Source organism: Calonectris borealis, chromosome W (genome assembly GCF_964195595.1).
Source record: "Calonectris borealis chromosome W, bCalBor7.hap1.2, whole genome shotgun sequence".
In the NCBI taxonomy this organism is placed as follows: domain Eukaryota; kingdom Metazoa; phylum Chordata; class Aves; order Procellariiformes; family Procellariidae; genus Calonectris; species Calonectris borealis.
The window spans coordinates 41960503-41986995 of NC_134351.1; the positions used below are offsets into that span (position 1 = coordinate 41960503).

General features: G+C 43.9%; 1 pseudogene; it reads right to left on the reverse strand.

The window, feature by feature from the left end:
• The window catches only part of LOC142074676 (arylsulfatase B-like), a 103716-nt pseudogene that overhangs the window by 50317 nt on the left and 26906 nt on the right, over nucleotides 1-26493 (reverse strand).

Consider the following 26493-nt stretch of genomic DNA (forward strand, 5'->3'; position numbering starts at 1 on the left):
CTTGCCATTTTATTCCTAAAAACTGGATCTCCTGTGCAGGTCCCTTGACCTTACTTTGTTTTATGGCAAAACCAGATTTCAGAAGGATTTAAATTATTCTCTCCCCTTACTCAAAAACTTCTTCTGCTGTGTTGCCCCATACGATGATGTCATCAATGTATTGCAGGTGTTCTGGAGCCTCACCCTGTTCCAGTGCGGTGTGAATTAGTCCATGGCAAATGGTAGGGCTGTGTTTCCACCCCTGGGGCAGTCGGTTCCAGGTGTACTGGACGCCCCTCCAAGTGAAAGCAAACTGTGGCCTGCACTCTGCCGCCAAAGGGATGGAGAAGAAGGCATTAGCAATGTCAATTGTGGCGTACCACTTGGCTGCCTTTGACTCCAGTTCGTATTGAAGTTCTAGCATGTCCGGCACGGCAGCACTCAGTGGCGGCGTGACTTCGTTCAGGCCACGGTAGTCTACTGTTAGTCTCCACTCTCCATTGGACTTTTGCACTGGCCATATGGGACTGTTGAAGGGTGAGCGAGTCTTGCTGATCACTCCTTGGCTCTCCAGTCGACGAATCAGCTCATGGATAGGGATCAGGGAGTCTCGGTTGGTGCGGTATTGTCGCCGATGCACTGTTGTGGTAGCGATTGGTACTTGTTGTTCTTCAACCCTCAGCAACCCCACAACAGAAGAGTTCTCTGAGAGACCGGGCAAGGTGGACAGCTGTTTAATTTCCTCCGTCTCCAGGGCAGCTATACCAAAAGCCCACCGGTACCCTTTTGGGTCCTTAAAATACCCTCTCCTGAGGTAGTCTATGCCAAGGATGCACGGAGCCTCTGGGCCAGTCACAAGGGGGTGCTTCTGCCACTCGTTCCCGGTCAGGCTCACTTCGGCCTCCAATACAGTTAACTCTTGGGATCCCCCTGTCACTCCAGAAATACAAATGGGTTCTGCCCCTTTATAGCTTGATGGCATTAGGGTGCACTGTGCACCAGTGTCTACGAGAGCCTTATACTCCTGTGGCTCTGATGTGCCAGGCCATCGAATCCACACAGTCCAGTAAACCCGCTTGTCCCTTTCCTCCACCTGGCTGGAGGCAGGGCCCCTCTAATTCTGGTCATAGTATCCGCTTCTCACTTCTTGCAAACGTGAGTCAAGAATTCCTTCATTACGGTCCAAAGTAAGATCAGCCCTTCTACTCTGTCTGGGGAACTGTTCACTGGAAACTGGACCATCATGAGACAGGGTTTTCCTGAAAATTGGAGCAGCATTTTTCCTGGGAGAACCCCCTTGTGTGATTGTTTTTCCTTGCAACTCACGTACATGTGCCTCTAGGATCAAGGTAGGTTTTCCATCCCACTGCCTCATGTCCTCTCCACGGTCACGCAGGTAAAACCACAGGGTGCCCCGTGGTGTGTACTTTCGATATCCTCTCTCTTGAGGAGAAAAACGCTGACTCCTAATGGCTGAGATACTGGTCCGTACAGGTGGAGAATAGGACCTATCGTCTTTGGTTGCTGGACCTCTCGGGATAGTTTCTCTACAGCCGAGACAAGGGAGGAGGAGATAGTTTCTTCGAAATCCCGAAGTCTGTTAACCACCTCATCCACCGTTGGTGCTTCTTCCTCTTTCCAGCACAGTACTGCCAATGAACTGGCATACGATGCTGGTGCGCTCCGTACAAACATTCGCCACATGGGTCGGGTGCACTGGACGTCATCTGGATCTTTGGGTGTTCGGGCGTCATCCAGGTCACTATAAACCACCTCCAGCACGCCTAGTTCTCTCAGGTACTGGATACCTCTCTCCATAGTGGTCCATTTGCTTGGGCGATATATAACATCTTCCTTGAAGGGATACCTTTCCTTCACGCCTGACAGCAGTCGCCTCCAGAGGCTGAGGACCTGTGTCCCTTTTCCGATTGCTTTGTCAATACCCGCTTCCCTAGCAAGGGATCCCAGCTGTTTGGCCTCCTTCCCCTCTAATTCCAGGCTACTGGCCCCATTATCCCAGCATCGGAGCAGCCAGGTAACAATATGCTCGCCTGGACGACGGCTGAAATCTTTCCGCATATCTCGCAGCTCACTCAGGGATAGGGATCGGGTGGTTTCCGTCTCGTTTATGAGTTCTTCCTCTTCCTCCTCCTCTCCTCGTGATGTCCCTGCTCTTTCCTCATCCCTTTCTAAACGACCTGATCTCCGCTTCCAAGATTTCCTCTTCTGTACAGGGGCAACGGATACCAGCAAGGATTGGTCCTCTGGTTCAGCTGTAATGCCTGTTGCTGGGGTTTGGGTAGCTGCAGTGCTTGTCATGGGGGTTTGAGTAATTGTAGTGCCTGTTGCTGGAGCTTGAGTGGCTGCAGTGCTTGTCGCAGAGGTTGGAGAAGCTACGGTGACTGTTGCCGGGGTTTGAGGAGCCACAGGGGTTGTCGTGGGGGTTGGAGTAGCCGCAGTGCCTGTCGTGGGTTTTTGAGTAGCCACCGTGTCTGTAGCCGCCCCCGAGACTCGCCGCTCCGCCCGCCCCGATGAGGCACCGCCACTTGCCCTCCCTCTTTTCTTGTTCCTGAGGGTTGATCTCTGGACAGTATTCCTGAATAGTTGTTTAACCCTAAACAAGGCCTGAACCACATTCAGGAGACATAGTAGCAATATGAACATGCTTGTTTGAACATCCCAAGGATATTCAAAATTCTCAGGGAATATTGTGGACATCTTTGTGAAGAGGATAGAAGAAAAAGGAGTTTCTGACGATATGGAAGGGAAGATGAACAAGTGGGAGAAAGTGTCCCATCCCGTCTCCCCCTTAAATTCATTCTCCGAGGAGAAGCAAGTGCAATTACCAATAATTTCTAAGAGGTGGTTCCCGAGGTACAGAAATGATGGCAGTGCCGAATACAGTTACCAGATTAGACTTACGACCAACGATTTTATCACCTCATAAAACAGCAGCAAAATGATAATCTTGGCCCAGTTCCGAATAATGATAAACAGCACAAAAGGGAATATATACTGCAAGCAAGGTATTACATGACCCAACATTGAGAGCCAGCCCCACAACTTTGACAGCCAATACATCAACATTGTGACCAATCAATATAATGGATGCTTATAACAATTTTGCCTTAACACACTTTGGTCAGATCTATCGTTATCTCAACCCTTCAAGCCCCACGTTGGGCGCCAAAAAGGACTGTCGTGGTTTAACCTGGCAGGCAGCCAAATACCACGCAGCCGCTCACTCACTCCCCCCACCCCCCCAGTGGGACGGGGAGAGAATCGGAAGGGTAAGAGTGAGAAAAACTCGTGGGTTGAGATAAAGACAGTTTAATAGAACAGAAAAGGGAGAATAATGATAATAAATAATGATAGAATATACAAAATGAGTGATGCACAATGCAATTGCTCACCACCCGCGCTGACCGATAACCAAGTAGCGATCGGCACTTCCTGGATCATGCCTACCGTTCATATACTGAGCATGATGTCACATGGTATGGAATACCCCATTGGCCAGCTGGGCTGGCTGTCCTGATTATGTTCCCTCCCATCTTGTGTACCTAGCTCAGTCAGTAGGCACGGGAGCTGTCCTTGGACTAGGAGGGCACTTAGCAACAACTGAAAACATCAGTGTGTTATCAACATTCTCCTCATACTAAATCCAAAACACAGCACTAGGAAGAAATTTAACCCTATCCCTGCCAAAACTAGGACAAGTATAAAAAAGATTTCTGAATTCCAGTCATAATACTGGCATTAGACACTTTATCAAGTGACTTAACATTTCTAAATTCTAAAAGAGATAATCTACATCCCAAAGGAAACATGGGGATTAGTATTTATGAGACTCACCAAAAGTGCAATTGCCATACACTTAGTATTGAATACTATAGTGATGGATGGTTCACACTGAGGTGCAGGAGGGCTAAGAGCCAAGGCAACATATAACCACAGGCCAAACTTCCCGACAGCAATAGATACACCACAGAAACTTCATACAGCCAACAGTCAAAGGAAAAACACTACATCTCTGATCTGAATGGCAGCAGAGCTGGCTGGAACTGTGGCCTCCCATTAGGGAGTGGAGCTGAGCTCTGCCCAAAACTGTCAGACCAGCATGAAAGCACCATGTGAAGTGGTTGAGGGCTACGTGTGGCTCCAGGGTCACACATTGGCAACTCCTGCTTTATAAACTTACAGGGGGTCATTGCAATTTATGATTTACTTGTAATGAAAAGATGACAGATTCCAGATGGCCAGCATGCAGTATGTTTAATTTTGCAGAGAAATGGAAATTCAGAGAAGCAAAGGATGTATCTGTCTTTTTCCCCATTCTTGACCATTCTCCCACTCCAGCTGTCACTACATAAACTCAGTCAGCTTTTCTACAACATTTTAGTTGCTTTTCTACACATTTTGATTCTCAGAGAGTGGATTCTGGGTCTTAGCCTGGCATAGACATGGAGTATATTTATCCCATTCGAAGCCCACAAAGCATGCTCATCCATTCACTACATCTGCTGCTGCTACTGAATAACTCCATTGGGATTGTTAAAAAAATAATACAGAGTGTACTGGCAGATTCTGATTAACAACTCTGAATTAAAGGGTACATTTTCTTTCACCGTGTCATTTAGTCCTCATTCTCAAAAAAAAATTGCCTTCTGTGGGATATAAAGTTTCAATACTGCTTCAAGACAGGCCATCTAGCAATTACTGTGTGGTCATAAATATGTTTGGTTTAGCAGTTTGGGGAATTTAGACTTAAATCCATTTGGTTTTTAATTCAGCTGAATCACCAAAACTTGATGAAATGCCATAAGGATATCTAAAAGAAAGCAGATCTTTCACAATGGAAGAGCTGACTTTACCTGTACAGCTGTCAAACCATCAACAACTTGGCTTTTTTTTTTTTAAAAGACAAAGTTACAAAAACGGGGCAAAAGAATTTTGTTTTTTCCTTCCAACGCATGTAAGTTAGATTTTTGATTTATGCAACTTTTAAGTTACTTTACGCATTTTATTTGAGCTTTCTTAACCTATACATTACAGAGAAAATGATACACTGTTTCAACATAATTCTAGCTTTCTGTTTTTAATTTTCCTAATTTACTACCAAACTCTTAAAACTAACAGAAAATACCCAGAAGACAGTAGATCTTTTATAGCAATATCCTGCTTTTACGTAATTGCAAACTCTCTAATAAATTACAAATCTACACTGAGACCCAGTGACTGAGACATGTATTCATCACTTTTGAAAAAAAAAATCAACAGGGTGATGAAGAAACAACCAGAAAGACAGATAAAAACAATGGCTTTTAGCAAGGAGGGAAAGGAGCAACCAGCTCTGAGGAGCCTGGGTCCAGCTCCATCTGCAGAGCTCACCAGACTGGTTTAGCGCAGCAAGGTCCAATCAGAAGGTGCAGCCAGTTTGAGCTGTCCTGGCTGTGTCCCCTCCAAGCTTCTTGTGCACCTCCAGCCTCCTCGCTGGCAGGGCAGCATGAGAAGCTGAAAAGTCCTTGACTTAGTGTAAGCACTGCTCAGCAACAACTAAAACATCAGTGTGCTATCAACATTATTCTCATCCTAAATCCAAAACACAGCACTATACCAGCTACTAGGAAGAAAATTAACTCTATCCCAGCCAAAACCAGGGCAGCTTTGAATGCTATTGCACAGCAGGTAGAACACAAAATATAAAGATTATACCTGCATTAATTCAAGTTTTTCATGCTGCAGTCATAATTTTTATTGAATCCACTTTTTTCTGGGACAGAATATTGATATTAGTAACTTGGAAATGTGATTTACATGTAATCATGAGATATACTCCCTGAAGCCTATGGCATTACTGCGTTAAGCTCTGTAGCACTATTAACTGGTACTGAACTGCTTGTGTGTTATTGGTGTTATTTCAGTAATTCTGTTGCACACAAAATGGAGGTTTATAACCAGCATATATTATTCACAAAACAACAGTCAGCAAAAAGAAGATGGCATTGTATGTTGAAGAAAGCAGCCGGCTGATAGAAAGGACATCAGGAAGACAGAAACAACGTCCTGGGGACAAGAAGTAGAGAATTTACACTTGTAGCAGAGTTCCCTTCCCCTGTGCTGAAACTCTGTCCTCCTTCCCATTTATGGAGCTCCATGCTGACCTTAGCCCCCTCAAAAGACACAGCTTTAACAACAGATCCACCTTGGCAGATGTCCTGCCAAGGTTTTTTTGCATCAGGAACATATTCTAGACAATGGAGCTGAAATAAGAAAGCACTAAGATTCTCTAGGGCATCTTGCCTTTGTATTTTAGTAGCTTCCAGTGTAACCATATCTTACAATTCTCTAATTTTAGAATATTTATTTTTAGACTCTAATGTTCTAATATATTGCTCCTCCCCCTAAAAATAAGGAACTTTTTCTTTTCTCTGGTTATTATTCTACCATGTCGACTGAATATTTAATTAAGCAGTTAAAAGGTATTGTTTTCCAAAAAAATCCTCTATGTAAGAACATCTTGATGGAAACATATGGAGTAACTTCAGATTTGGTATGAGAATCAGCTAATTTATGCTGAGAACATCACTATCTTCTGCTTTGCAAAGTGTTTAAAACATACAGAAAGATCTATTACTCCTTAGTGAACTTGAACAAACATCTACATGCAATCTTTCACTTTTGTTGTTGTTGGTGGTGGTGGTGTTAAACAGGCAGAAGGTGTCCTTGGAAAGGAATCCAAGGTTTTTCAGGGTAAATATGTTTATCTTGAACAAAAACATCATCAGTGTCACTCAGCAAAAGCATTTGCAAAACCTTGCCATATACTGTATTTCTCTGGGTCATATCTGTACACGCTTTCCTAAAATAATTATATTTCAGATATGCTGGAAATAAACATCACTCTCAGCTTTAGATTGCTCTTTCTTCAGCATTAATTTATACGACAACAATGAGAATTTTTCCAAACAGGTATTTAGTTCCTCAAATTAATGTAACCATTTGGTACATGAGAATTCAAGTTGATCTTGCTTCATTTACTTCATCCATTCAATTGTGATATTTCCAATGTTACAAAAAAATAAAACTGTAACTTGCCCTGCAAAATGTATGAATAAAACTTGAAAGCCTACACTTGCTAACAAGCTTTGAAGAAATATTAGCTATTTTGACTGCATTTTATCCTGAATCTCTCAGTGCCTATAATACTGCTTCATGTGCTTTATCATTTGGTTTTTCATTTTCCTGTTAATGCAAAACAAAATACTTTTTCTGAGCACAGGCATAATAGATATTCAGTACTGAAAACCAAAATATATAAAAACAATGTATCAACCAGGGCAAATTTCTATGTAAGGAAAATTATTTTGCCTCGTCTCTATTTCAATAGAGTAGCAAGCATCTGGAGAACAGATGTTTCTTGGAAATGCAAGTGCTTTTTGAGATACTTGCTTGGAAACATGCAGTACGGTTTAGATTCCTTGACTAGTTGCATTTTAGTATTGTTTTCCATTAATTGTTCTTGGTATTCTAAATTCCTATTTTTGTAAAATATATTAGTGATATTATTACTGAATTTTTAGATATAATTTCTAATATGTACATGGTTTTAGAGGTTCCACTATATAGTAGTGTTACTCATGATAATCTAAGGTATTAGAAAAGTGCAACCTACTATGATTTATGTGGTGGGTCAGGTGCCCACCAAGCTGCTCTATCACTCCCCCTCCTCAGCAGGACAGGGGGGAGAAAATAAAATGAAAAACTCGTGGGTCAAGATAAAAGCAATTTAATAAAGAAAAGCAAAGGCCGCACATGGAAGCAAAGGAAACAAACAAAAAAAATTTATTCTCTACTTCCCATCAGCAGGCGATGTCCAGCCACTTCCTGGGAAGTAGGACCTCAGTACGTGTAGCAGTTGCTTTGGAAGACAAACGCCTTAATAATGAATGCCCCCCCCCCTTCCTCTTAGCTTTTATTGCTGAGCATGATGTCATATGGTATGGAATATCTCTTTGGTCAGCTTGGGTCAGAGGGCTGCTATGGGGAAAGTTAACTCCATCCCAGCCGTACCCAATACAATACCTGAGATTGAAATGTCAAGTTTTAGAGTGGAGAGTTACAATGAAAGGACATTGCCCATACTGTAGCACCCTACTCTATCGCTGGTGGGAACAGGAGGGTATCAAGGGCTGAGTGGGAGAAAAGCTGAGACCAGTGGTGGCAAGCTGAAGTGGCATGAGGAACCCCAGGTAGGTGCCCCCTGGGAATTATGGAATGGTCTGATTGATATCCAAAACCATGTTGGTACAGTGATACTATCCTAAGTCATTTTCAAAAAGAAGTTGGGGACATTAAAGGGAGATTTAAATCTAATTCCAAAGGTACTTGGAGGAATATAAAGTTTAAGAACTACTGGTCTAAAGATATGCTGCAACAAAATTTTGGATGGAAAAGCTTTTTTGGTGGCCTACTATCTTTTACTGTAGAGAACTGTAACAGAAAGGCCAAGATTGGTGTGAATAGAGAAAGACTGGGAATATCTGCGTGTGGAGACAACAGCATGAATGCACAGCAGGGAAAGGGCTCTCATAATGGCCTGTGTTAACAACACCCAGATTATCAGGTCAGCAAGATCCCAACACATCTACGCCTGTTTCACAGGACATGGACATCTGGAGACAAAGAACAGTGATGGCACCTGGTGGCTCACAGAGGTGAGACAGGATAAAGAAGCAGCACCAAAAGGGTACAAAAAGGCATAACCAAAACCTGTGCATGGTCACCAACCTAAGAAGAACACAGAAGATGTGACAAGGACTTCATAGCTGGTGTCCCTTGACCTCTGCACCATCGCAACAGATCCTGGACCTAACATCTGGTCACAAGCATCATGGTGCCTGGCTGCCAGATGGATGGCTTGAAAACTCGTGCCCTGGTGCCTGGCTGCTGGGCAGACTTCTTAAGACACAGTCAGACTGTGAGAGTGCGAGTAAAACCCATTTTGTTTCAGCTTCTATTTTAAATAAAATCACACTCCTCTTCTATTAGGTCTCTCATTGATACAGTGTTGCAACAGTAATTCCTAAATTACTAGGTCAGCAGATCAATTTGGAAAGAGCAGACAAGCTTTTGAATTCAAAGTGCCTGTCAAAGAGCTTCTAAGTAGCATGCAAATTTTTACCTAAGAAAAGTTCAAACAATGAGAACAAGAATATTGTACTTCCTCAGTTTCATGCATTGTATGAAAGAAACTTAAAATATAGCTAGGTAAAAAGAATGCAAAAGAGGATATTTTTGGTCCACAAGAAACATGTGATTCTGAACTTAATCTTTTCATGCCATTTGCTCCTAACCATTAACTTTCTTCTGGTTCTTCAAGTCAAAATTAAGTAGAGGAAGCATGAAATGAACAGTTGTAGACAAGTGTGGTTTTCAGCACTTCTGTTTACCACAAGAACTTAATATTAATCTATGTCGTGTTAATACAATTCCTAATTTGGACTACCAATCATCTTAAAATCATTACAGAAAGTTCATTTTGGTTTAGGATTTGGGAATTTATATTTAGTTTCAAAATTTATATCTAATTTCTATATTATTTATAACATGATTTATATAAAAATGTATATATTTATAGTTATTTTCAGAATTATATTAATTATATTTACTTATAATACACCTGTGAATTGCCTCAAGGGAATTAGGGCAAGCCCCTCTAAAAAGGGGATGTGGCCAATAGCCCAGCTGAAGTGCCTCTATACCAATGCACACAGCATGGGAAACAAACAGGAGGAGCTGGTAGCTGCTGCCCAGATGGAAAACTACGACCTGATTGCTATCACAGAAACTTGGTGGGATGAATCGCACAATCGGAGTGCTGTGATTGACAGCTATAAACCATTCAGAAGGGACAGGCAAGGAAGGAGAGGTGGGGGAGTTGCCCTCTATGCCAAAAGTAGGATTAATTGCACAGAGCTATCTTTGAAGAACAGCAATGTGCAGGTCAAGAGCTTACGGGTGAAAATTAGAGACCAAGCCAACAAAGGAAACTTTGTGGTTGGTGTCTACTACAGGCCACCCGATCAAGGAGAGGAGGTTGATGAAGAGTTCTTTCTTCAACTGCAGGAATCATCACGCTTGCAGGCCCTGATCCTGATAGGGGACTTCAACCACCCAGACATCTGCTGGAAAAGCGGCACAGCGAACTGCAAGCAGTCCAGGAAACTACTGGAGTGCATTGAGGACAACTTCCTAGTACAGGTGATGGAGAGCCCAACCAGAGGAGAGGCACTGCTGGACCTGTTGCTCACTAATGCAGAAGAACTTATCGGAGAGGTCAAGACTGGAGGTAGCCTGGGCTGCAGCAATCATGCCCTGGTAGAATTCTCAATCTTGAGGGGTACAGGACAGGTAAAAAGTAGGGTCAGGACCCTAAACCTCAGAAAGGCAAACTTTTGGCTGTTTAGGGCGCTAGTGCATGGGATCCCTTGGGAAACTGCCCTCAGAGGCAAAGGAGCGAATGAGAGCTGGGAGATATTTAAAGACATTTTTCTTAGGGCGCAAGAGCTCTCAATCCCGATGTGCAAGAAGTTGGGCAGGGGAGGCAGGAGGCCAGCTTGGCTAAGTCAAGACCTCTTAGCCAAACTAAAACACAGAACCAAAATGCATAGGCAGTGGAGGCAGGGATATACATCCTGGGGAGATTATAGGGATATGGCCCGAGAGTGCAGGGAGGGGATCAGGAAAGCCAAGGCACAGCTGGAGCTGAACTTGGCTAGGGATGTGAAAAATAACAAGAAGGGTTTCTTCAGGTACATAGGACAACAAAGGAAGACGAAAGAAAATGTACGCCCGTGTCTTGGTTTCGGCTGGGATAGGGTTAAATTTCTTCCTAGTGCTGTGTTTTGGATTTAGTATGAGGAGAATGTTGATAACACAATGATGTTTTCAGTTGTTGCTAAGTGCCCTCCTAGTCCAAGGACAGCTCCCATGCCTACTGACTGAGCTAGGTACACAAGATGGGAGGGAACATAATCAGGACAGCCAGCCCAGCTGGCCAATGGGGTATTCCATACCATGTGACGTCATGCTCAGTATATGAATGGTAGGCGTGATCCAGGAAGTACCGATCGCTACTTGGTTATCGGTCAGCGCGGGTGGTGAGCAATTGCATTGTGCATCACTCATTTTGTATATTCTATCATTATCATTATTATTATTTTCCCTTTTCTGTTCTATTAAACTGTCTTTATCTCAACCCACGAGTTGTTCTCACTCCTACCCTTCCGATTCTCTCCCCGTCCCACTGGGGGTGTGGGGGGAGTGAGTGAGCAGCTGCGTGGTATTTGGCTGCCTGCCAGGTTAAACCACGACAGTCCTTTTTGGCGCCCAACGTGGGGCTTGAAGGGTTGAGATAACGATAGATCTGACCAAAGTGTGTTAAGGCAAAATTGTTATAAGCATCCATTATATTGATTGATCACAATGTTGATGTATTGGCTGTCAAAGTTGTGGAGCTGGCTCTCAATGTTGGGTCATGTAATACCTTGCTTGCAGTATATGTTCCCTTTTGTGCTGTTTATCATTATTCGGAACTGGGCCAAGATTATGATTTTGCTGCTGTTTTATGAGGTGATAAAATCATTGGTCATAAGTCTAATCTCATATCTGTATTCACCACTGCCGTCATTTCTGTACCTCGGGAACCACCTCTTAGAAATTATTAGTAATTGCACTTTTTTCTCTTCGGAGAATGAATTTAAGGGGGAGACGGGATGGGACACTTTCTCCCACTTGTTCATCTTCCCTTCCATATCGTCAGAAACTCCTTTTTCTTCTATTCTCTTCATGAAGACGTCCACAATATTCCCTGAGAATTTTGAATATCCTTGGGATGTTCAAACAAGCATGTTCATATTGCTACTATGTCTCCTGAATGTGGTTCAGGCCTTGTTTAGGGTTAAACAACTATTCAGGAATACTGTCCAGAGATCAACCCTCAGGAACAAGAAAAGAGGGAGGGCAAGTGGCGGTGCCTCATCGGGGCGGGCGGAGTGGCGGGTCCGGGGGCGGCTACAGACACGGTGGCTACCCAAAACCCCATGAAAGGCACTGCAGCTACTTCAACCCCCACGACAACCCCTGTGGCTACTCAAACCCCGGCAACAGTCACCGTAGCTTCTCCAACCCCTGCGACAGGCACTGCAGCCACTCAAACTCCAGCAGCAGGCACTACAATTACTCCAACCCCCATGACAAGCACTGCAGCTACCCAAACCCCAGCAACAGGCACTACAGCTGAACCAGAGGACCAACCCTTGCTGGTATCCGTTGCCCCTGTACAGAAGAAGAAATCTTGGAAGTGGAGATCAGGTCGTTTAGAAAGGGATGATGGAAGAGCAGGGACATCACAAGGAGAGGAGGAGGAAGAGGAAGAACTCATAAACGAGACGGAAACCACCCGATCCCTATCCCTGAGTGAGCTGCGAGATATGCGGAGAGATTTCAGCCGTCGTCCAGGCGAGCATATTGTTACCTGGCTGCTCCGATGCTGGGATAATGGGGCCAGGAGCCTGGAATTAGAGGGGAAAGAAGCAACAGCTGGGATCCCTTGCTAGGGAAGGAGGCATTGACAAAGCAATTGGAAGAGGGACACAGGTCCTAAGCCCCTGGAGGTGACTGCTGTCAGGCATGAAGGAAAGGTATCCCTTCAAGGAAGATGTTATATATCGCCCAAGCAAATGGACCACTATGGAGAGAGATATCCAGGACCTGAGTGAACTAGGCGTGTTGGAGGTGGTTTATAGTGACCTGGATGATGACCAAACACCCAAAGATCCAGATGAAGTCCAGTGCACGCGACCCATGTGGTGGAAATTAGTACAGAGCGCACCAGCATTGTATGCCGGTTCGTTGGCAGTACTGGGCTGTAAAGAAGAAGAAGCACCAAAGGTAGATGACATGGTTAGCAATCTCCAGGAATACGAAGAAACTGTCTCCTCCTCCCTTGTCTCAGCTATGGAGAAACTGTCCCGGGAGGTCCAGCAACTCAAAGACGATAGGTCCTATTCTCCACCTGTATGGACCAGTATCTCAGCCATTAAGAGTCAGTGTTCTTCTGCTCAAGAGAGAGGATATAGAAGGTACACACCACGGGGCACCCTGTGGTTTTACTGCGTGACCACGGAGAGGACATGAGGCAGTGGGATGGAAAACCTACCTTGACCCTAGAGGCACGGGTACGTGAGTTGCAAGGAAAAACAATCACACAAGGGGGTTCTGCCAGGAAAAATGCTGCTCCAGTTTTCAGGAAAAACCTGTCTCACGACGGTCCAGTTTCCAGTGAACAGTTCCCCAGACAGAGTAGAAGGGCTGATCTTACTTTGGATTGTAATGAAGAAATTCTTAATTCGCGTTTGCAAGAAGTGAGAAGCGGATACTATGACCAGAACTAGAGGGGCCCTGCCTCCGGCCAGGTGGAGGAAAGGGACAACCAGGTTTACTGGACTGTGTGGATTCGATGGCCTGGCACATCAGAGCCACAGGAGTATAAGGCTCTCGTAGACACTGGTGCACAGCGTACCCTGATGCCATCAAGCTATAAAGGGGCAGAACCCATCTGTATTTCTGGAGTGACAGGGGGATCCCAAGAGTTAACTGTATTGGAGGCCGAAGTGAGCCTAACCGGGAATGAGTGGCAGAAGCACCCCCTTGTGACTGGCCCAGAGGTTCCGTGCATCCTTGGCATAGACTACCTCAGGAGAGGGTATTTTAAGGACCCAAAAGGGTACCGGTGGGCTTTTGGTATAGCTGCCCTGGAGACGGAGGAAACTAAACAGCTGTCCACCTTGCCCGGTCTCTCGGAGGACCCTTCTGTTGTGGGGTTGTTGAAGGTTGAAGAAGAGCAGGTACCAATCGCTACCACAACAGTGCACCGGCGACAATACTGCACCAACCGAGACTCCCTGATTCCCATCCATAAGCTGATTCGTCGACTGGAGAGCCAAGGAGTGATCAGCAAGACTCGCTCACCCTTTAACAGTCCCATATGGCCAGTGCGAAAGTCCAATGGAGAGTGGAGACTAACAGTAGACTAACATGGCCTGAACGAAGTCACGCCACCACTGAGCGCTGCCGTGCTGGACATGCTAGAAGTCCAATACGAACTGGAATCAAAGGCAGCCAAGTGGTACGCCACAACTGACATTGCTAATGCCTTCTTCTCAATCCCTTTGGCGGCAGACTGCAGGCCACAGTTTGCTTTCACTTGGAGAGGCGTCCAGTACACCTGGAACCGACTGCCCCAGGGGTGGAAACACAGCCCTACCATTTGCCATGGACTGATCCACACCGCACTGGAACAGGGTGAGGCTCCAGAACACCTGCAATACATTGATGACATCATTGTGTGGGGCAACACAGCAGAAGAAGTTTTTGAGAAAGGGGAGAGAATAGTCCAAATCCTTCTGATGGACGGTTTTGCCATAAAACAAAGTAAGGTCAAGGGACCTGCACAGGAGATCCAGTTTTTAGGCATAAAATGGCAAGATGGACGTCGTCAGATCCCAATGGATGTGATCAATAAAATAACAGCCATGTCCCCACCAACTAGCAAAAAGGAAACAAAAGCTTTCTTAGGCGTGGTGGGTTTTTTGAGAATGCATATTCCAGATTACAGCCTGATTGTAAGCCCTCTCCATCAAGTGTCCCAGAAGAAGAATGACTTCAAATGGGGCCCAGAGCAACAACAAGCCTTTGAACAAATTAAACAGGAGATAGTTCAGGCAGTAGCCCTTGGGCCAGTCCGGGCAGGACAAGATGTAAAGAATGTGCTCTACACCGCAGCCGGGGAGAATGGCCCTGCCTGGAGCCTCTGGCAGAAAGCACCAGGGGAGACTCGAGGTCGACCCTTAGGGTTCTGGAGTCGGGGATACAGAGGATCCAAGGCCCACTACACTCCAACTGAGAAGGAGATATTGGCAGCATATGAAGGGATTCGAGCTGCTTCGGAAGTGGTTGGTACTGAAGCACAGCTCCTCCTGGCACCCCGACTGCCGGTGCTGGGCTGGATGTTCAAAGGGAGGGTTCCCTCTACACATCATGCAACCGATGCTACGTGGAGTAAGTGGGTCGTGCTGATCACACAACGGGCCCGAATAGGAAACCCCAGTCGCCCAGGAATCTTGGAAGTGGTCACGAACTGGCCAGCAGGCAAAGATTTTGGCATATACCCAGAGGAGGAGGTGACGCTTGCTGAAGAGGCCCCACTGTATAACAAACTACCAGAAAATGAGAAGCAATATGCCCTGTTCACTGATGGGTCCTGTCGCCTTGTGGGAAAGCATCGGAGGTGGAAAGCTGCTGTATGGAGTCCTATACGACAAGTTGCAGAAACTGCTGAAGGAGAAGGTGAGTCGAGTCAGTTTGCAGACGTGAAAGCCATCCAGCTGGCCTTGGACATTGCCGAACGAGAAAAATGGCCAGTACTTTATCTCTATACTGACTCATGGATGGTGGCAAATGCCCTGTGGGGGTGGTTGCAGCAGTGGAAGCAGAACAACTGGCAGCACAGAGGTAAACCCATCTGGGCTGCCGCATTGTGGCAAGATATTGCTGCCCGAGTAGAGAACCTGGTTGTAAAAGTACGTCACGTAGATGCTCACGTACCCAAGAGTCGGGCCGCTGAAGAACACCAAAACAACCAGCAGGTGGACCAGGCTGCTAAGATTGAAGTGGCTCAGGTGGATCTGGACTGGCAACATAAGGGTGAATTATTTATAGCTCTGTGGGCCCATGACACCTCAGGCCATCAAGGAAGAGATGCAACATACAGATGGGCTCGTGATCGAGGTGTGGACTTGACCATGGATGCTATTGCACAGGTTATCCATGAATGTGAAACATGCGCTGCCATCAAGCAAGCCAAGCAAGTAAAGTCTCTTTGGTATGGAGGACGATGGTTGAAATATAAATATGGGGATTCCTGGCAGATTGATTATATCACACTCCCACAAACCCGACACGGCAAGCGCTACGTGCTTACCATGGTGGAAGCAACCACCGGATGGCTAGAAACATACCCTGTGCCCCATGCCACTGCCCAGAACACCATCCTGGGCCTTGAAAAGCAAGTCCTATGGCGACATGGCACCCCAGAAAGAATTGAGTCAGACAACGGGACTCACTTCCGAAACACCCTCATAGACACCTGGGCCAAAGAGCATGGCATTGAGTGGGTCTATCACATCCCCTACCATGCACCAGCCTCTGGGAATATCGAACGATACAATGGACTGCTAAAGACTACGCTGAAAGCAATGGGTGGTGGGACATTCAAGCATTGGGACACACATTTAGCAAAAGCCACCTGGTTAGTCAACACTAGGGGGTCTGTTAATCGAGCTGGCCCTGCCCAATCAAGACTTTTACGTACTGTAGATGGAGATAAAGTCCCTGTCGTGCACATAAGAAATATGCTGGGGAAGACAGTCTGGATTACTCCTGCCTCTGGCAAGGGAAAACCCATCCGTGGGATTGCTTTTGCTCAAGGACCTGGGTGCACTTGGTGGGTGATGCGAAAGGATGGGCAGGTCCGTTGTGTACCTCAAGGGGATTTGATTTTGGGTGAAAATAGCCAATGAACTGAATTGTATGATGTCAGTTGTTATATGATATTGTATATCATTATTTCTATGGTTGCTATCAATGGTATAGCAGTGAAAATCACCCAGATTAATGAAGAATGAACTAACTCCGATGAAACCGAGCAAAGTGCAACAATGATAGAACTGAACGAGTGCAGCAGTACCGAAATGAGAACTGGCTTCAGGATGCAACGGCCCAACACCGCACACCATCTCTCCGGCTCTGAAAGACTGTTATGACAGATGGAGCCCAAAGTTGTGGACTAAATGAACTCAGTGGACATTTTAAAGGGATAGACTAAGGGAATGATATCTGTGTGTGCATATATATATATGTATATATATAAAGAAGCATAGTGGTGATTAATTGAAATGTATCGAAAAATGTGAGACCTAAGCATAATGTAAATGGTATGGAATAAGGGGTGGATACTGTCCTGGTTTCGGCTGGGATAGGGTTAAATTTCTTCCTAGTGCTGTGTTTTGGATTTAGTATGAGGAGAAGGTTGATAACACACTGATGTTTTCAGTTGTTGCTAAGTGCCCTCCTAGTCCAAGGACAGCTCCCATGCCTACTGACTGAGCTAGGTACACAAGATGGGAGGGAACATAATCAGGACAGCCAGCCCAGATGGCCAATGGGGTATTCCATACCATGTGACGTCATGCTCAGTATATGAACGGTAGGCGTGATCCAGGAAGTACTGATTGCTACTTGGTTATCGGTCAGCGCGGGTGGTGAGCAATTGCATTGTGCATCACTCATTTTGTATATTCTATCATTATTATTATTATTATTTTCCCTTCTCTGTTCTATTAAACTGTCTTTATCTCAACCCACGAGTTTTTCTCACTCTTACCCTTCCGATTCTCTCCCCGTCCCACTGGGGGTGTGGGGGGAGTGAGTGAGCGGCTGTGTGGTATTTGGCTGTCTGCCAGATTAAACCACGACACCCCGCAATGAGCAAAACGGGAGACCTGGCTACAACTGACATGGAGAAGGCTGAGGTACTCAACAACTTTTTTGCCTTGGTCTTCACTGGCAAGTGCTCTAGCCACGCTGCCCAATTCACAGAATCCAAAGGCAGGGACTGGGAGAATGAAGAGCCGCCCACCGTAGGGGAAGATCAGTTTCAAGACCATCTAAGGAACCTGAATGTGCACAAGTCCATGGGACCTGATGAGATGCATCCAAGGGTCCTGAGGGAACTGGCAGATGAAGTTGCTAAGCCACTCTCCATTATATTTGAAAAGTCGTGGCAGACTGGTGAAATTCCCAGTGACTGGAGAAGGGGAAACATAACCCCCATTTTTAAAAATGGAAACAAGGAAGACCCGAGGAGCTACAGGCCAGTCAGTCTCACCTCTGTGCCCAGCAAGATCATGGAGCAGATCCTCCTCTAAACTATGCTAAGGCACATGGAAAACAGAGAGGTGATTGGTGACAGCCAACGTGGCTTCACTAAGGGCAAATCGTGCCTGACAAATTTGGTGGCCTTCTACGATGGCGTTACAGCATTGGTGGATAAGGGAAGAGCAACTGACATCATCTACCTGGACTTGTACAAAGCATTTGACACAACATCCTTGTTTCTAAAATGGAGAGACATGGATTTGATGGGTGGACCACTCAGTGGATAAGGAAGTGGCTGGATGTTTGCACTCAAAGAGTTGCGGTCAATGGCTCGATGTCCGGGTGGAGACCAGTGACGAGTGGTGTCCCTCAGGGGTCCATATTGGGACCAGTATTATTTAACACCTTCATCAGTGACATAGACAGTGGGATTGAGTGCACCCTCAGCAAGTTTGCAGATGACACCAAGCTGAGTGGTGTGGTTGACATGCCTGAGGGAAGGGATGCCATCCAGAGGGACCTGGACAAGCTTGAGAAGTGGGCCCATGTGAACCTCATGAGGTTCAACAAGGCCAAGTGCAAAGTCCTGGACCTGGGTCGGGGCAACCCCTGGTATCAATACAGGCTGGGGGATGAAGGGATTGAGAGCAGCCCTGCCGAGAAGGACTTGGGGATACTGGTGGACGAAAAGCTGGTCATGAGCCAGCAATGTGCGCTTGCAGCCTAGAAAGTCAATTGCATCCTGGGCTGCATAAAAAAAAGCGTGGCCAGTAGGTCGAGGGAGGTGATTCTGCCCCTCCACTCTGCTCTTGTGAGATCCTACAAGTACTCTGTTCAGCTCTGGGGCCCCCGGCATAAGACAGACATGGACCTGCTCAAGCGGGTCCAGAGGAGGGCCACGAAGATGATCAGGGGGCTGGAGTACCTCCCCTATGAGGACAGGCCAAGTGAGTTGGGGTTGTTTAGCCTGGAGAAGAGAAGGCTCTGGGGAGACTTTATTGCGGCCTTTCAATACTTAAAGGGGGCTTATAAGAAAGATGGGGAGGGACTCTTTATCAGAGAGTGTAGTGATAGGATGAGGGGTAACGGTTTTAAACTAAAAGATGGTAGATTCAGACTAGATATAAGGAAGAAATTCTTTACTGTGAGGGTGGTGAAACACTGGAACAGGTTGCCCAGAGAGGTTGTGGATGCCCCATCCCTGGAAGTGTTCAAGGCCAGGTTGGATGGGGCTTTGAGCAACCTGATCTAGTGGAAGGTGTCCCTGCCCATGGAAGGGGGGTTGGAACTAGGTGATCTTTAAGGTCCCTTCCAACCCAAACCATTCTATGATTCTATGATTATATAGATATCATATTAAGAACATGTCCTTTGAAAAGTGATCATTTATAGACAGAGATCAGACAGATACTGGGAATGGATCCAATACTTTTGTGACTTCTGAGAATATCTGCATTGTCCCATATATCCTTTTGAATATCTAAATCAAAGTTCCAAATTTATAACAACCTTTTTCCCTTCAGTTACACAAATAGTGAAACAGTAGGCTTAAGATTGAAGTCCACCAAAAAAAAAAAAATCACAAGAAGCATATGCAGCTATTTGTATTAGACTTGGCTGAAAAAAATACAGATGTAACATGGTGATTGGCTATTCATTTCCTTTTTTCAAATGAGGTAGAGTCTTAGCAAATTATCATTTCACTCATTATGAGCCACCTGGTCCTAGAAAAGCAACATATTTGAACTTTACATCAGATGTCACTAAAAGGGCACTGTGCCTTTGTTGTTTGCTATCCAATATTCAAGTGACCTTTTGAGTTATGATCATGAAGTTTAGTACGCTCATTTCTCCTGATTACATGGGAAAATCATGTGAAAATTGACATTTCGACTGCAAGGTCAGCCAAACAGCAGCCTAACAATTCACAAAAACTGACTTTTTCCCCTGTGGACAGAGGCACTCCAGTTGGCACAACTAAAAATATCGGAGGTCACCTATTCCCTAGCAGTGCTAGTAAACATTGCATTCAGTCCCTCCATGAAGAGATAAGATTCAAGTGCCAGGAGCGTGCAGGGGATGCACAGCTGTACCTATCCTTCCCCACATATAATTTTCTTACTAAAGTAACCTGATCTGAGAAGATCAGTCCATGACAAAGAATACCTGGTTGAAACTGAACCTGAAGTAGACAGGAATTCTGCTGGTAACTGGAAGAAAAGTTAGTCTATGGTTTAGGAGTACCCCAGGATCTTGCTGATGCTAAGTTTTCCCACAGTAACATCGGCATGTAAAACATTTTACTGTCTCTGGCTAGACAGGAGTCTCCATTCCTTCCTGGCAGTTAATGATCCCTGGCCTCAATTATACACATCCTTATCTTCTTCCACTTGGAACAGAGCCATACAGTACACCTGGGCACAAGGCCATGAGCTCTCTGCAAACTCCAGCTAGTACAGAAAAAGAAAACTACCCCATAGCTCCTCAGAAACAGAGACAGCACTAAGTAAGAAATCAAGCTAGGCAGTTTCAAAACAGGCAATTCTACTAAAGGTACAAACAAAACAATTCTGAACTCAAGACATTTGGACCGGTAGATGGGTTCGATTCTGCCTGCTCTAACCCTCAGTTTCTCATCTCAAATCCTAACCCAAATGTTCCTGCTCACGCTTGTTTAGGAACTGACGAGTCTAGGATGCTAAGACGCATGAAATCAGTGTTTATCGTAATGCACTATGTAGAAAATTGCAGAAAATTCAGCAATTGCTACATAAATAGCTACATTTCTCCTGCAAGCTGGGGTGGGAACCCTGAGAAGGGGACAAAAGGTTATAACACATAATATACAAAGAAGTAAAATACACGGAATAATCCATAATATTGACTGACTGCTATAAAAACAGAACAAAGACTATCAAAAGAAACAAAACACTAGTTCTCAGATGAACAGCATGTAGAATTGCTAGTCCTTTTATTCTGCTTTAGCAGTATTAAATTTTTCATCCTAAATGATTCTTATATGATTTAAAACTATATTCAAAGACCAATTAAAATAAAATAACTTCTAAGAACATAGACAATAGAATTTAGCCCCATCAATTAATATATTACATGCAGCACAGAAGAGGAAGAAACAAAGAAGTCTAAACCAATGTCACCATGCAATTTTTGCAAAACTAAGGGTTGGTCACAGAAGTTTAAAATTCTGCAGAAAGTCAGGTTTTAAAGACTCTTTAATCCATTTTAGTAGAATAAAAGAACATTAGAATAAAAGAAAAGCTTTGAAAGATGAAGGACTGTTTGAATATGTGTCTTGATTGAAGATATCACAAAGGGGCAACACCAGAGTTTCTTTTGAAAGTTTGTTCCAGTGAAAAATCACCTTTACCAGTTAATGCCTATTTCATTTATTCTTTTACATTCTCTTCTACTTACACACCAGTAATAAGCACATATTCAGATGTGCCCAGAGCCCCAAGTCCAGTATCCAGCATTTGTGATACCATTTTTATTATTCTTCTCCAGAGGAAAAATGTATGGGATTTAACTCATTTTTCTTTTAATGCACAGAAGACTCTCCATTATCTGAACTAATGGGGTTTGGGATAACCCAGTTAATCCAGAAAGCATGAGAAGTGCACAGAGTCAGATAGAGCCCAGTAAAATTCATTAGATTGGTTTCACTGCCAACCCAACTGGAGCTAAGCTGCCTCTTCTTTACAGCCATCTAAGCATTTCTACACTGTGCTCCTGAGTGCTCCAGCTTGCTTAAATCAGGCACAACATCACAAACTCTCAGGAACCAAGTCAGGTCTATTTTTGTACTCAACCTCACAGGCTTTCTGAGACACTGGACAGCATGATATGGAACAATTCAAATGGTTACACTTTGAGCCAGCCTCACTGGTCCTGTACTGAGCTAACAAACCCTGCTGAATCAAAGTGGAATCCATGCTCGGCTAGATTAATGTCTGCATAGATTTCCCACATGTCCAATTTCAGAAGCATACTGCAGAGACACCCAATTAGGCTCTGTAGAGAGCAGGGCTGGGTCCATAAAATTTACTAACTTGTACTCCATGCTGTGCAAAATCAGTTAACATACTTCTGGATCACGGAGGGTTCTTGAAAAAGTATACCATATTTGTGCATTGTTGTGTCCACACTGATAAACTCAACATACCAAGCTAACACTGTATGGAGGTTTGGCATGTGTGACCAGGATTAATCTGCAACCTGGATAATTTTCTCATGGATAGCAAAGTTAATGGCACTTATATCTTCCCTTTATTTAGGGAAAGGAACATGTAATATTCCGCCCCCCACCCAGTTCCAGCTCTGTTCTCTGGGCTGATTAAATTAATCTCATACCAGAATTCTGAGTCAGTGATTTGACATGCAAGTTACCTGATAGCTTTCCAAACATCAAAGCCATCCAAAGGCTTAGTGCCATTGGTATGTCCTCCAGCAAGGTGCACCGGTGTTGGCAGCCAGTCAGAAATATGGATAAGTTCACGACTTTCTACACCTTTTTGTTTCAGTAAAGGACTTGCAACAAAGCCTACTCCTCTCACTCCTTCCCAGAGGGTCCATTTTCTTCCTCTCAGCGGCAAATTATTCCCACCTGCCAAAGTCTGCCCTCCATTATCTGAAAAATAAATAATTAAAAGGAATTATAGGTAAGAAAGAAACAGAACAATCCTCCCCACAACATTTATTCATCCATTTCAAAAAATATTTTCACAATATAGGCATAACATGCAAGTACTTGCATAGTGCTGTTAGGTGTTCATACATGTTGTATGTTCAGAGCATGTTACAAACATAAGTTAATTCTTGCTACAGTCTTACAAATTACTACAATGAAAAGTTATTGCTAGGCAGAAATGATACCATAATACAAGCCAATGATTTAGAAAGACATCGTTAAGAACAACCTCTGATGTTGATTCTAAATATATCATTAGACATCCAAAGCTTCCAAAATCAAAGACTTCAAAAATATAGTTCCAACTACTTTAAAGACCACAAGAAGATTTGCTATCAATGCCATCATTGGTACTCAGACTACACTATCATTCTATTTTCCAAAGTGGTTAAGTTATACTTAAAATGGAAAACTGTTATTCCAGTGTCAGGACAATACACGTACTCCTATTTTAGAACCAGTTTTTTTCCTAGATTTTTAAGCAGACACATTGATTTGCGATGTCACACAAAACAGACAGTTTCTCAGGCAAAAGAAGAAAGTCTGACCAAAATGAGTTGAAACTAGTTGAAATAGTTGAAGCAATTTGGAAATATACTGAATCTATTGCATTTGGTGAGAATAACATATGAGATGGTTACAGAAAAAGTTGAACTGTGACTACACTAACTCCGAAATATCTACATGAATTAGAGATAGCTCATGTAACTCTCAATTCTCTCTGACCAAGTTTCCACACTTAGAATAAAATCCGTATTTCTGAAGTTGACAAAAGTAACTTCAAAGAATCATTAATACTACTAGTGCTGTATAGTTGTTCTTGTTCAAATCTATTTTAACGATCTTGGAAGAGTCATTGATAGCAATTATTATAAGAATATTTTTTCTGTATTTTCATGAGTTTAAAATTATTTCCGATAGTAGTTTTTGAACTGACATTCAGCATAATTTGTCATGTTTATATTTTAAGTATTTTCTGATTAAAAACCAGGAATTTGAGGGAAGAAACAGGAAGTACATGTCCAACGCCTTACTTTTTACTGTAACCACAATACAAAAAAAATATCTCCGTTCTGTTTCATTAATTAGGGATCAATGTAAACCCCTACTGTGAACATCTTTCTACTGCACACAGGAGACCCTTTTTGTTCTACTAAGGAATAAAATAGTGCATGTCTCTGCGAAGATTTTAAAAGGTGGAAGCCTGATCTAAATGAAGCACTTGGAAAAAAATAGTATGATTTGAAAAGTGCAAAGTGTTCTGTGGCCCAACTAGCTTCCAGTAGGGCTGCTTGAGCATCCAGCATCCTTGGGTTAAAAAAAAAAAAAAAAAAAAAAAAAAAGCTTTATTGTCTTCAATATGAAATGCAGGCAACCAAATACTAGCTACCAATATTTCTCACACAACAACGTTGAGTGCTGAGACCTGAGAATTTAAGCAGTTGCCGGTGTCCTGGTTTCAGCTGAGAAGCTGGGATAGAGTTAATTTTCTTTCTGGTAGCTGGTGTAGTGCTGTGTTTTGGATTTGTTTTGAGAAGAATGTTGATGGCGCACTGATGTTTCAGTTGTTGCTAAGTAGTGCTTGTATGGGTCAAGGACTTTTCAGCTTCCCATGCTCTGTCAGGTGCGCAAGGGGCTGGGGGGGAGTGTAGCCAGGACAGCTGACCTAGCTGACCAATGGGGTATTCCATACCATGTGACGTCATGCTCAGTCTATAAACTAGGAGGCGTGGTCCAGGAAGGGGGGATCGGGGCTCGGGGACTGGCAGGGCATCGGTCGCCAGGTGGTGAGCAATTGCATCGTGCATCACTTGCTTTGTATATTCTATTATTGTTGTTGCTGTTATTACTACTACTACTGTTTTACTTTGGTTTTTATTTCAATTATTAAACTGTCTTTATCTCAACCCACGAGTTTTCTCACTTTTATTATCCCAATTCTCTCACGCATCCCACCAGAGGTGGGGAGGTGAGTGAGCAGCTGCATAGTGTTTAGTTGCCGGCTAGGGTTAAACCACAACAGTGCTTTTTGGCGCCCAATGTGGGGCACAAAGGGTTTGAAATAAAAACAGATTAACCAGAGTGTATTAAGGAATTTATATCTGTTAACAGTTGCCGGTCACAATATTGATTCATCTAGTCTCGATATTAGTTTATCTGATCTGCACCATGCTCTTGTTTTTGCTGTACATGCAAAAGATCGGTGTTGGGTTTTGCAGTCTGCTGTGCTCTGCAGTGATTAGTGATGTTTTGCCTGGGAGAATTGTTATTAAAACACTGGCCTTGGGCGTTATCTGGTATTTGGGTTTTGTACTGAAGCCATTACTGTACTTTGGGTACCACCTCATGGAGACCATTAGCAATTATACCTCTTCCTCTGAGAGGTTTTTTATGGAGGAAATACAGGATGGCCCCTTCACTACCTTCCTCTATGATGTTTTCTCCTTCGTTACAATAACTTGTCAGTACCTTGAACATCCCTGGGCAGTTAAGATACATCTATTGGTATTCCTTGGGAATATTGTTTCGGTTTTGTCTAAGGTTAATAAGCAATTTAAGAATACCACCCAGAGATCTGCCCCAAGGCTGGAGAGTTATGAGTGCCAGGGTGAGTGGGATTGCATGGGCAAGTGCCTAGGACAGCGGTCACCCCCAGTGTTCTGGAACTTCACCCCTGAACAAGTGCAGAATCCTGAAAAACTAGTAGAATATTTGGAAAAAGTATGCTGTCACCCTGGCAATTCTAGGGAGACACAAATCACTGCAATGTGCTAGGGTCTGGCCCATGCCTACCGAGCCCTGTTTAACACCACTCAGAACCCTCAAGGGGAAGGAAAAGTTTCTGGATCTGACAACAAAACAACAGGCACTGCGGCTATCCCAACCCCCTGTTGTGGTTTAACCTAGCAGACAGCCAAGTACCACGCAGCCGCTCGCTTACTCCCCGCCCCCCCCAGTGGGACGGGGAGAGAATCGGAAGGGTAAGAGTGAGAAAAAGTCGTGGGTTGAGATAAAGACAGTTTAATAGAACAGAGAAGGGAAAATAATAATGATGATAATAATAATAATAATAACAATGATAGGATAACTATTAGCATGCTTAAGTCAAAGCTTTAAACAAAAATGGCCAGTTTGTGACTCTGGGCAAAATTCATTTCTGAGTTTTATTTACAAGTGAACTTCACTTTAATCACTGGCATTTGCTCAAAACAAGAAAAAAAATTCAAGATTCCACTTATGTTGGAATTTTAAACACAAAGCAAAAAAAGAAGCGAGTATCTTTGGCACAAGGTCATCCTCTGTTCAGGAACTTGATTTTGAATGTTAGGTTTTGCACAGAAAAAGCAGGGTGGGTGGGGAGGGGTTAATGCTAGAAGGAAAGGAAGATAAATAAACATTTCCTACAAAACATTTTAGGTTTTCATAGGATTTTAGAACAGGGGAAAAAAAAATCAATATATTACTTGACTATCAACATCTTCTCGGTTTTCATTTTTTAACTAATTTCCATCATAACATTTCCACCTTTGATAATATATTCTTACAAACCAGTCTAGATGTCTCATTACTATTATCTGCAACTTAAGGCATCAATCCAGACGTCCTGTGCAACACACAACACTGCAGAGAAGATATTCTTTTATTTCTAAAAACATTTATTCTTACCACCCATACTTTAATGTGGAAAAAGTCTAAAAAAAGAATAAAAGCCAGCACTGGAGTATTAAACACCAAACACATGCACCTTTCATTATTTATCATCGGCATGCAATAACTCTGACCAATGCAAGTACAGTGACCAGATG